This window comes from Callorhinus ursinus, unplaced genomic scaffold (genome assembly GCF_003265705.2).
Source record: "Callorhinus ursinus isolate GAN/ISIS: 27379988/994484 unplaced genomic scaffold, GSC_fseal_2.0 scaffold3, whole genome shotgun sequence".
NCBI lineage: Eukaryota > Metazoa > Chordata > Mammalia > Carnivora > Otariidae > Callorhinus > Callorhinus ursinus.
Window position 1 is genome coordinate 18,930,268 of NW_027397065.1, and position 12,138 is coordinate 18,942,405.

At 39.3% G+C, this 12,138-nt stretch overlaps 1 pseudogene; it reads right to left on the reverse strand.

The window, feature by feature from the left end:
* Nucleotides 1-2,648: 2,648 nt before the first annotated feature.
* LOC141371370 (small ribosomal subunit protein eS1-like) lies at nucleotides 2,649-3,444 on the reverse strand (annotated as a pseudogene).
* Nucleotides 3,445-12,138: the final 8,694 nt, after the last annotated feature.

Below are 12,138 nucleotides of genomic sequence, written 5' to 3' on the forward strand. Positions count from 1 at the left end.
TGTATTTAGGAGGTAACAATGAAATGGGCCTGAACGGGGTGAAGGATCAGGGAATACCGAAGAAGACTCCTAGGTTTCTAGCTTGAGCAACTGGTTGGCAGGTGGTGCCAATAGGTACTTGGGAAGAGGATTAGACTTGAGGAGATAATGTGTTTGGTTTAACCCGTGTTAATTTGAGATGCCTTTGAGGCATTCAAGTGGAGATAATAGTAGGCAGTTGAATATATGGGTCTTTTTTTTTTTTTGATAAATGGGTCTTAAACTCAGAAAAGTCTGAGTTCATTCACCCTTTTATCCCAAGTGACTGGCATATTGTAGGCATTTAATAAATTCTTATACAATAAATGAATAAATGAATGGACTAGAGAAGTAAATTTGGGAGACACTAGCTTATGGCTGATAACTAAATTCCTATTGGATAAAATTCCTCAGAACACAGACTGAGAAGAAAAGAAGACATAAAAAAATTCCATTTAATGACTTTGAAGAAGGAGAAAGAACACAGAGAAGTAGAGAGGTTGCAAGAAAACTAGATTTGATTCTGTCTTGAAAACCATGAGGGAGAGGTCAACCTTCTCAAAACTACTGATAAATTGTAGATGATGAGGATCCAAAATGAACATCCTTTGGGTTTAGATATTAAAAGCCATTAGTGAACTTAGCAAGAGTTATTTAGATAAAAAGTGAGTGGGATGTAAGGGGAGAAGGGGATACAAACAGTATCAGGGCACCTGGGTGGCTCAGTTGGTTAGTGTTTAACTCTTGGTCTCAGCTCAAGTCATGATCTCAGGGTCCTGAGATGGAGCCCCTCATGGAGCCCCCATCAGGCTGGGCACTCTGCATGGAGTCTGCTTGTCCCTCTCCCTCTGCTCCTTCCCCTGCTTGCTCTCTCTTCCTCTATCTCTCCAATAAATAAATAAAATCTTAAAAAAAAAAGAAATGGTATCTAAACTGTGGTGGAAGGGTCAGTGGAGGCTATTGATTGATTAATTGATTGCCAGGGATTTGACTCTGGTTAAAGTCCATGGGGAAAGATGGATTCAGATTGTGTGTGTGTGTATAAGATTTGAAAATATAAGAAGGATAAGAAAGAGTCAATTATATAAATTTCCTGTGAAGTCAATTATATAAATTTCATCTCCAGAGGAGATGAAATTCAATGCTATCATAGTCCTGAAGGAACATCTTTTTAGGACAATAAATAAAATCCGAGCAAGAGAGTTGGTTCTCAAAGAGGAGAGGGGTAGTTTCTCTTTGCTACAAGGTGAATGGGAAGGGTGCCTAAGTAAGTTGACATGTTGAGCGAGACAGTCTCCATTTCTTCTGTGAAGTAAAAGGACACATCATTTCTTGGAGGAAAGAGGGAGGAAAATTGAGAATGGGAAAGTTGGAGGTTTGAGGAAAAATGAGGGTACTTTAGTCATTTTATTTTATTTATTTTTTATTTTTTAAAAAAGATTTTATTTTTAAGTAATTTCTTTAACCAATGTGGGGCTTGAAATTATAACCCTGAGACCAAGAGTCACATGCTCTACCAGCGGAGCCAGCCAGGAGCCTGTAAGTAGTCATTTTAGAGATTTCAAATGAGGTGGTTTGAGAAACATCATTAGGGAGGTCAGATAGAGGTGACCACCTTTCTGAGGTTGGTCCTATTAGTTCATAGTGATGTTAGTCTGCCCTGGTGGTGGACTTCCTCTAGCAGTGCTCAGCCACTCATGGCAGGAACGGAGAAAGAAAATAGTTGGGTTCATCTGGAGGTGGGATGTTGCCACACCAGTGAGATATAAAGACAGCAGAGCAAAAGAGTTCAAAATGTCAACGGGGATTTTTCTGTAACAAGGGACCCTGAAACCTAAGCTGGATATGTGAAGGAAAGGGAGGGATCCTAATGTGCTGCTGATGGATGGACTCTAGAAGGAGTGGACTCATGTTTCCAGAGAGGTTGGACATCTATCATAAATAAGCAAGCTTGAAATGTAATTTTTGTCAAAGAATGGAATTTTTGAATAAGTAACATTACATATGTGAAATACTATAGACAACCCCCCCTCTTCCCGCCAACTTCATCTGTGGCTTCCCTTTCTGCAGTTTCAGGTTACCTTCAGCATCTGCAATCAGGAAGCAGATGATTCTTTTTCTGATGAATTGTCAGGTAAATAGTAGCCTAAGGAGACATCGCAAGCCCACGTCATTCACCTTCATTTCATCACATAGACATTTTATCATCTCACATCATCACGAGAAGAAGGATGAACACAGGATAATAAAATATTTAAGAAAATTTTTGAGTATAGCTGATACACAATATAACATTAGTTTCAGGTGTACAACATCGTGATTCAACTTCTCCATACATTATGCTGTGCTCACAAGTGGAGCTACCATTTGTCACCATACAACACTGTTATGGTATTATTGACCATATTCCCTATGCTGTGCCTTTTATTCCCATGACTTGTTCATTCTACCACTGGAAGCCTGTACCTTTCACTGCCCTTTACCCATTTTGTCCATTCTCCAACTCCCCTGCCTTCCCTCTGGCAACCATCAGTTTGTTCTGTGTATGTATGTATGTATGTATGTATGTATTTATTTTAAACATCACAAATAAGATTTTTTATTTGTGACCACCATTAAATGTCTGAATTTTAAACAGATTCTTGGACTGATGGCTCATATCCATCAGTTCGTTCAACTTTAGCACTGGTCTCATCCCCAGTAGCTTTTCCAGAACTACTACCTTCACCATGAAGCTCCATGAGCTTTCCCAATTCAAAGTTGGGCTTCTTCAGCATTTTTACTTTTCTAACGAAGACATCATGGAGTGCATAAATAGACTGACAAGCCTTTTCTATATCTTTTCTGATGCTGTCTGGAATCAATTTATTGACCACTTCTTTCAAGTCATTTGTTTGCTCCTCTCGGGTCATGATTTCCATCATCTTTTTCTGAATTTGATGGACCTGTTGGTGCTGAGCATAAGGAGGTCTTCCAAATCTAATTATTGCATTTTTTAGTAAAACCACCACAAAACAGATGAAACAAATAACCATCGGTAGTCTTGACATCAACATGAGCTTCAGTCATGGTCTGCCATTTTTTGACCATGGAGCACATTTTGTCATGGGTAAGATCCGTGCCATGGAAATTACTCAGGCCGTTTTTGCCCTGAACATCCTCAGTAATTAGCTTGAATTTTCTAAATGCAGCTTCATCATTCTGCAGATCAGCAAGGCTCACTTCAAAAACACGACCCTTGAGGCCATCAGATGTGATTTTGTTTCCTTGAGTTCTTGTGACTAATGTTTTTCCAATATTTCTTATATTGAACATAGCTGGTGCTTTCACATCATATCAATCTTTCTTAGAAAATGGATCAACCACTTTCTTCTTGGCTCCCTTTTTGCCGCCTTTGGTAAGGCACTTGTTCTTACCAACCGCCATGGCGCTGCTCAGGGAGCCAAAAGGTGTTCTGTGTATTTATAAGGCAACCATAAGTTATTTTGACAGGGAGAGAGAGAGACCACATTCATGTAATTTTATTACAGTATATTGTTGTAATTGTTCTATTTTATTATTAATCTCTTACTATACCTAATTTATAAATTAAACTTTATCATATGTATGTACAAGAAAAAAGGTAGTGTATATAGGGTAAGGTATTATCTTCATTTCTTGGAAATAATTTTTTTAAAGATTTTATTTATTTATTTGGCAGAGAGATACAGAGAGAGAACAAGTAGGCAGAGAGGCAGGCAGAGGGAGAGGGAGAAGCAGGCTCCCCGCCGAGCAGGGAGCCCGATGCGGGGCTCGATCCCAGGACCCTGGGATTATGACCTGAGCTGAAGGCAGCCGCTTAACCGACTGATCCACCCAGGCGCCCCTATCTTCATTTCAACACTATCTTCAACACTACTGGGTATTTTGAAATGTATCCCTCATGGTTAAGGGGTGTGGGGACTACCATATTTTAAAATAATCAACAAATTTAACTCATAAGTTAGTCTATGTGCTTCTCAATCAAAGGTGTCAAATATTTTTATTATGAGGATTTCTTTATACTAACAAATTTTGAAGATTCCCACCCTCATATTGTAGTAATATGGTTTTGTAGGTATTGAATGAGAAGATACTTTTGAAAGATATTGGACCATATGTAAATCTAATAAACACAGTATTTGTAACAAACATAAATCTGAGGATATGTGCATTTGAGGGGTATCTATGTAGGTGGATATAATAATTTTAAAATTCTAACCAAATTGGTTAGAATTTGGGACAATTAGCCATTGAACTTCAACATCCAGGATGAGGAATAGCTGGGCTAACACTTTTCAGTGATCGATTTTGAATGGATTTATGGGGAGAATGACACTTTGAGAGATTTGAAATTGATGGCAAAGAATGGTTTGGTGGTTTTGAGGGAGAAGTGTGTTATAGGTCCTTTCATTGTAAAAGGTTTAGTGGTGGGCACAGGATGATGAATAGACTGGGGTATGCATAGGTTATATCTGAGGTAAGGTTGAGGTGACATGAGTTATCCAAGGGGAAGAAATTAAGGCTATAAACATCCTGACTCCATTTTCCTTTTTATTTTTCTGACCCAGTCAGAATTAGTTAACCTTAATTCCCACGTTGATGTGGCTTCTGTGAGGTGATACTTTGTTTTGTACCCTGATCCTATGCAGCCTTGTATATGTTGCTGTTTTCTAATTCACATTGTAAAATAAAGAATTGTGCTCCAAGTGTGAAAAGAGTTAGGAAAGTCAGAAGGTGATTGCATATCATCCATGCTCTGTGAATGTTGAAGAGCGGAAGGAAAGAAAACTAACAGCAGCATGAGACTTTGTCCTTATGGAGCTGATATAAAACAGTTTCAGGCATAGCTATGTAGAGATGTGATTTATAATTCAGTTTACAGGCTATATAATATGCTAGTTTAAAATAGGGGATCTGGAGTGAGAATATTTTAGCTCAGGCCCCTTAACAACTGTGACCTTGAACATGATACTGAACCCCTTATATGTCTCAATTTTACAACATGGAGTTGTTTTTGAGGATTCAATGAGATAATCCACTTAGAATAGTGTCTAGGACTTAGAAAGAGTTGAACTAATGTTAGTTGTTTTTATTATTTTTCTCATTAATAAATTATTACCAGGGGGATTTTATACTGCAAGATATGAGGGCTGGCTTTTTTGTTTGTATAAAACTGCTTGCTGGTTCATTAGCATTAATTCTTGGTAAATCTAACCAGTGGCTATTAATACACATTAAATCGTTAGTTTGAGTGGATGAAAACCTAATTTCAGACATTGACCTAGTGCATGAAGTAAATCTATCATTAGTGTTTTCTAACTTTCCTTATCCAAGTTTAGCTAGAATCATCAGAATCAGAATACATTCTTAGAAAAAGCCTGGGATAGCAAGCTCCCTTCCACATATTCCTAAACCCTGAACTCCCCAACTATTGTACATTTTGACTTCTGATGATCTCTGAAGACAGAAAAAAATTAGCTGTTTTTCCCATGCCATTTAGAGTGAAGTCATTATACCACAAGCAACAACAATTACTCATAAATGAGTGATAATATAGTGGCCTCACAAAATTAAGGAAATACTAACATTTTGGTTTTTTTTAGGTTGTAGGTGAATTAGAGCCAGTATTCTTGATCAAGCTTGAGATAATTTCCAAAGTATTACACTATAGAGAAGGCAAATGTTTATTGAAACAAAGAACAGAGCCTTGGGAAATTCTGCAGGGATTAGTTTGAATGCTTTATATTTGAACAATGGAATAAATATCATTGACAATAATTGGCAATTAATACATTCTGTAAAATACAGTCCAATTGATTACGCACCTAACAATGAAATGTCTATGTATGTAAGTGCAAAGTATCCTCAATTAACATTAATACCCTTTCAGCCTGTCTATTTATACAATGTGTAATATAGTACTGATTGTATGAATCATTAATTATACTGATTGTATTAGTCATTAATTGATCATTAATCACTCTCAAACACTGGAATGTTAAAATTCTCCTTGAACAGTTTGAAAATCCCATATGTACAACTCTCATTCACGCCATCCTGAAGTTGGGCAATGAATCCATTGTAGTTGGATTTACTGAAATTCATAAAATTCAGGTGACTTTCTTTATGTCAGATAGAGTTTATCAGTGTCCACAACTGACAACAGTTTTACGTGTAATTATGGCATTATGGAGTCAGACATGCACTTCTCTCTCTTTTTTTAAACATATAATGTATTATTTGTTTCAGGGATACAGATCTGTGATTCATCAGTCTTACACAGTTCACAGCGCTCACCATAGACATACCCTCCCCAATGTCCATCACCCAGCCACCCCATCCCTCCCACCCCCATCAACTCCAGCAACCCTCAGTTTGTTTCCTGAGTTTGAGTCTCTTATGGTTTGTCTCCCTCTCTGATTTCATCTTGTTTCATTTTTCCCTCCCTTCCACCTAAGATCCTCTGCCTTGTTTCTCAAGTTCCATATATCAGTGAGATCATATGACATTTGTTTTTCTCTGATTGACTTATTTCGCTTAGCATAATACCCTCTAGTTCTATTCACATCATTGCAAATGGCAAGATTTCATTTTTTGATGGCTGTGTAATATTCCATTGTATATATATACCACATCTTCTTTATCCATTCATCTGTTGATGGACATCTGCACTCTTTCCATAGTTTGGCTATTGTGGACATTGCTGCTATAAACATTGGGGTGCACATGCCCCTTCAGATCACTACATTTGTATCTTTAGGGTAAATACCCAGTAGTGCAATTGCTGGGTGGTAGGGTAGCTCTATTTTTGACTTTTTGAGGAATTTCCATACTGTTTTCCAGAGTGGCTGCACCAGCTTGCATTCCCACCAACAGTGTAGGAGGGTTCCCCTTTCTCCCATGCATTTCTCTTTTATGTCAAATCCTACCAGAGACATTGTGCTTTGAGAACTTTGGTGTGGATGACTTAGAACTTGACAGAAGACTATGGAACAGATCATAGTTTGGGTTAACAGGACCTTCGTAGTGGCTTTTATTGATTACTTTCATTTGCCAAGTTGCTGTTGGAGCATTTCTTATACTGAGCCAAGGATGGAAAAATAAGGCACATTTATCTCATGCAGAGGTTTATACAACCAACTACATTAGCTGTACAAATTAGGGGGCAAAGAGCACAGGGTTAATAAAACTCCTCAGGCAATCCTGATGTCTCATATGTGTTCCAGCTTATTCCTCTTGCAAATTTTTTTTTGCAGAGCTACAAAGATAAAACAAAAGGGATTGACATACATATCACCATGACCTTTCTGTCTTACACACTGATGAAAAAGGTAATGAGCAGTAAAACAGAGAACGAGTAGGCAGCAGAAGTGGAAAAGGGGGCTCACAGTCATCTGCTAGCACATTAGGCTTAGTATAATCATAAATGGACTGCTTTTGGATAATCTCTTTACAAATTAGATGAGGGCATATGTCTAATTTTTATTTCTGAAAACACGATAAACAGCCCCCCCCCCCCACCCCATAGTGCACATAATACAGGCCCTTCCAAAGTGGCTTGATTACCTTCCACTGGATGATTCCATTAGTAAAGAAGCTTTCATTGCTTTGGGCAAGAGGGCAGGCATGGTGAGAGAATGTGGTCTGCTACTTAGTGACAATGTACGCTCTGCCTTTGTTTCATGAGGACACACTGAGTAAAGACTACTACAACAGATCCTCCTGCCTAAATGGACTTAGATTCAGGAAATATCAGGCCAGAAAATAGGGGAAAGATGGAAGAAATGGTTATCAAAGGTACTAGACATTTTCCTTCAGAAGTCAATGTTAAAGTCTGGGTTAGCGTAAATCGGAGGTGGAGATTCTGAAACAAAAAGAACAGAATTGAGATGATTTTGTTGATGCTTCTTGTTTTTCACATTCCTTTTGACTCATTTATGAGAGCTGTATTTTTGCAATGGGTTTTTGTAATGTGCCTCTTGCAATGTATGTGTTTGTGTGTGTGTGTGTGTGTTGATTAGTGTTGTGTGTGGGTGGTATCTGTTGGTGTGTGTGTTGTAAGTAGTGACTGTGTGAGTATGTGGGTGGTTGGTTGTGTGTGAGAATGGTGGTGAGTGGATATATGTGGAAGAGGCTATTGTTGTGTGGGTTTGTGGGAAGTAGGGTTTAGCTTCTGTCCAGGCAGGCCACTGGATTAATATTTGGCCATTTGAACAAATGAACCTTTGGCATCCTTAGTTTATGGGGAAGCACAGGTCAGTACTGAGATGCTGGCTCTTTTCTTTGAAGTCTTTATTGCTAAGCAGTGCCTGTGCCAGTGTGATTCCATGGTAAGTTCTGAGGAAGTCCTGAGCCTCCTCCCAAAGCAGCTGCCCTTGAACTCTGGTTGCTGGGGAACCCTTCCCACCGAATATCTTTTCAATCTGCTTTAGGAGGAGAGAAGGAATGAATGTGAGGGAGGAGAGGGCTAGGGAGAGACAGGCAGAGAGATTCCTGCCACTGTTCTGTGCATCCCTAGCACAATCTGGGCTTTCTCTGGGGATTCTCCTTGACCATGAGAGTAGGTGGGGCTCACAGAGTATCTCTGGAGGCACTAGTGACTATTCCCACCATCTATAAATGAGCTGAGGACTAACTAAAGTGTTGCTGGATGGCATCACAAGCTGGTGAAGAACAGCCTTTTGACCAAACTTATTTGGAACAAAATTAGTCTTTTCAATTCTTGACTAAAAAGTCCTGCAACAACTCAAATCCCTGATTTATACCAAACTATAGTATCTCCCTTTGGACACATAATAACCATATATGTGTGTGTGTGTGTGTGTGTGTACACACACACACACACACACACACACACACACACACACACATATATATATATATATACATTTTTTTGAGAGAGAGAGAGAGATAGAGAATAAGGGTGTGAGGAGGGGCAGAGGTGGAGAGAGAGAGAGAGAATCCCAAGCAGGCTCCACACTCAGCACGGAGCCTGACCTGGGGCCTGATCTCACTACCCCAAGATCACAACCCAAGCCAAAATCAAGAGTCGGACGCTCTACTGATTGAGCCATGCAGGCGCCCCTTAGATGATAATTTTTTAAATAAGCAAGTGGAAAAGGGAAGGATAGCCTCACTTTTTGTTAGCTGGTATGTATACAAGGTAACTCTCCTTCAGTGATAGCAATGGCCGGAATATTGCTTTTTGATTCCGTGACTCTGTTATGTCCTCAGAGGTGTATCCAAAAAAATCAATGTCAACTGGCTTTAGAGGAAATGCTTTTAATAGGCCTGTTGTAGCCCGGTCTCCCTGGGATGCCTAATCAATGTCTCTGCACATTGATAGGAGCACTGTGACTTCTGCAGCCTGTTTCTGAGCAAACCATCCCAGGGGCTTGGATGCTTACAGAGGTCAGATAGATATTATAAATGCATACAACATTGGTATATGACAGTAGGTAATATGGGGGACTGTGTGAAATTGAGAAATGTCTCTCTCATATAAAGGAGGCACCTGCTATTTGTCCCAGTCAGTTGATACCCTGAGGAAACGAGAGCCCTGTGTTCTGGGAACATCTCTTAAGGTTTCTCTCCATATCTAGTATAAAGAACAGACTAAGTTGGGGTCACATACAGTTAAATTTGTGAACAGGTCATCATGAAGAAAAAGGTTAAGAGAATCCTCTGATACTAAAATCTCTCAGGAAGGAGCATATTCGTCTCCTAGGGCTGCCATAACAAATACTACAGTCTGGGTGGCTTAACCAGTAGAAGTTTATTTTCTCACAGCTTTGGAGGCTGTTATTCTAATATCAGGGTATCAGCAGGCTTAGTTTCTTTGTCCCTTTTAGATGGCCACCTCATTGTGTCCTCACCTGGTCTCTTCTCCATGCTCTGGCATCCCTGGAGCTCAGACTTTTCTTTGTGTGTCCAAATGTCCTCTTCTTATAAAGACATCAGTCAGATTGGATTAGGTCCTACCCTGTCAGTCCCATTTTAACTTAATTACCTCTTTAAGGACTCTGTCTCCAAATATAGTCACACTCTGAGGTCCTGGGGGTTAGGACTTGAAGATATGAAGTCGGAGTTGGGGAGACACAATTCAGCCCCTAACAAGGCAGCACCCCACAGTCTGGGTTTTCAGAGGCAGGCAGCTCGGGCATCTGTGTCCCATTCTCCTCATTCAGACCAGTAGACAAGTATGTATTATAAACAAGGAGAGAACAACTCCAGCATCACACATGCAGTGACTTAATTAATGGTTTAAGCTTATCCCTAGACAAGCATCCCCAAAGAAACTTGTGATTAATACAGATTATAAAGGCTTGCTAGAGAGTGTGAAAGCACTTAACTATTGCAACAGAGTCAACTTTTTTCATAATTGTGAGCCTTATTCCATTCTGGAGATGGCATTGTCCTTAAATAGTTAGTAATTGGTACTTCGGTGCCTTCTGGCATTTGTTTTAAGCACAGCTCCTATCCTCTAACACAAAGCATCTGTGGTGAGAAATGGTGGTGTATATGCTCTGTCTGCATGTTGCCACCGTCTTTGAAGTCAATAAATGCTTAGCCTTCCAGATAGAGGCTCCCACACGGAAGATGAGAACAACTACACAGATTACTTTTTCCAGTAAGTAAAGATGAGTTTAACTTCTGTGGGAGAAAAAAAGAAAAAAGAAAGCATAGTAGAAATTAAATATCCTAAGGATGTGCTTGGAACTCTTCACTTAAAAAAAAATGCATGTGATTTTGTTGGTTGGGATGAAAACCAGGATTATTGATCTGATAACTCAGGAATTTGGAACCAAATATTTTCACTTCATGTTTCTATAACTTGGTTCACTTGGTTACTGGATGAATCAGAATGCTTTTGTAAGTGATGAGGTGTTTTTGCAACCCTATGGGTAGACATCATGATATGGCATCACATTTGGAGTCCTAGGAAGTAGAGTCTTCTAAAAAAGTCATAGGTAACAAACATCAGGGAGTGGAGACTTGGCCTAAGGTATTCTCATCAGTTTCTCTACTTAAGAATTTGGAATTAGGTTCAGAGACTTTAGTTCATCCCTGTTGGAGATGAGGTGATAGAAAAACAGGGTTTTGGATGTGTGTATCCTATTTGGGCCATGTGCATCCCAAGGTAGAGAAGCCCTATCTGCACAGAAGGAGAAGAATAAAGGAGACAGAGCAAGAGATGTGGAGATGGGAGCTTCTTATCTTCTAGGGCCATGGTGATTGTCACCACAGTTCCTAACTACCATGTTCTTGCTTCTTTCCTTGCCTGGAAAGGGATATTTTCTGCCATTTGGGATCAGTGAAATACCCATGTATCTTTTTAGTAAGTACCACTATTTGCTAAAGAGTGGTTGAAATATCCTGTTTCTTAGAATCAAAATATATCCCAGACCAAGAAAGGTAATCGATTAATTGTGAAAATCATCATCATCCAATTATGAGTAACCATCCCAAATTGATCAGTTTCTTCCTTTCTTGGAGATGACCTTTATAGTCCAGTCCAGAGAAATTTAGGGCTAGATGAAGATTCATTTTCTTGGGTAAAATGTGGGATAATATGCTGTTTAACTAATGGCATGGTTTGGTTCTCTACTGCATCTCTAAAATCACCTAGTGTATAGACAGTTGGATAACCAGGGTCAGGTTTAAAGTAGACCTGCTATCACTGTCAGGTGTGAAGCCCATGGGATTCTTAACACCAGAAATGGAGTCTGATGCACTTGTCCTTTGGAAGAAAACACCCTCCAATTACTGTGATTTGATAGTTTTGCCTTCAGCTCTAGAAGCTCCTGCCTGGTAATTAGTGGTACAGCCTTAGGGCAGCTTCTGCGTAGCTGCTACATGTACTTGAGGCAAGAATCTAGCTGCCTTGAGTCAGAGCTTTCTTAATGCCTTTATTTGTCCTTTTTACAAAGAAAGATATAATCTTGCATTTATATAATTAAAAGTGCCACGTGCACAAGGTGAGCGCACATAACACTACTGAACTGCACACTGAAAAGTGTTTGAGAGGATAAATTTAATGTTTTATGTATTTTACTACAATGAAAAATTTAAAAAAGATAACTGGCTCATGGTCTTATT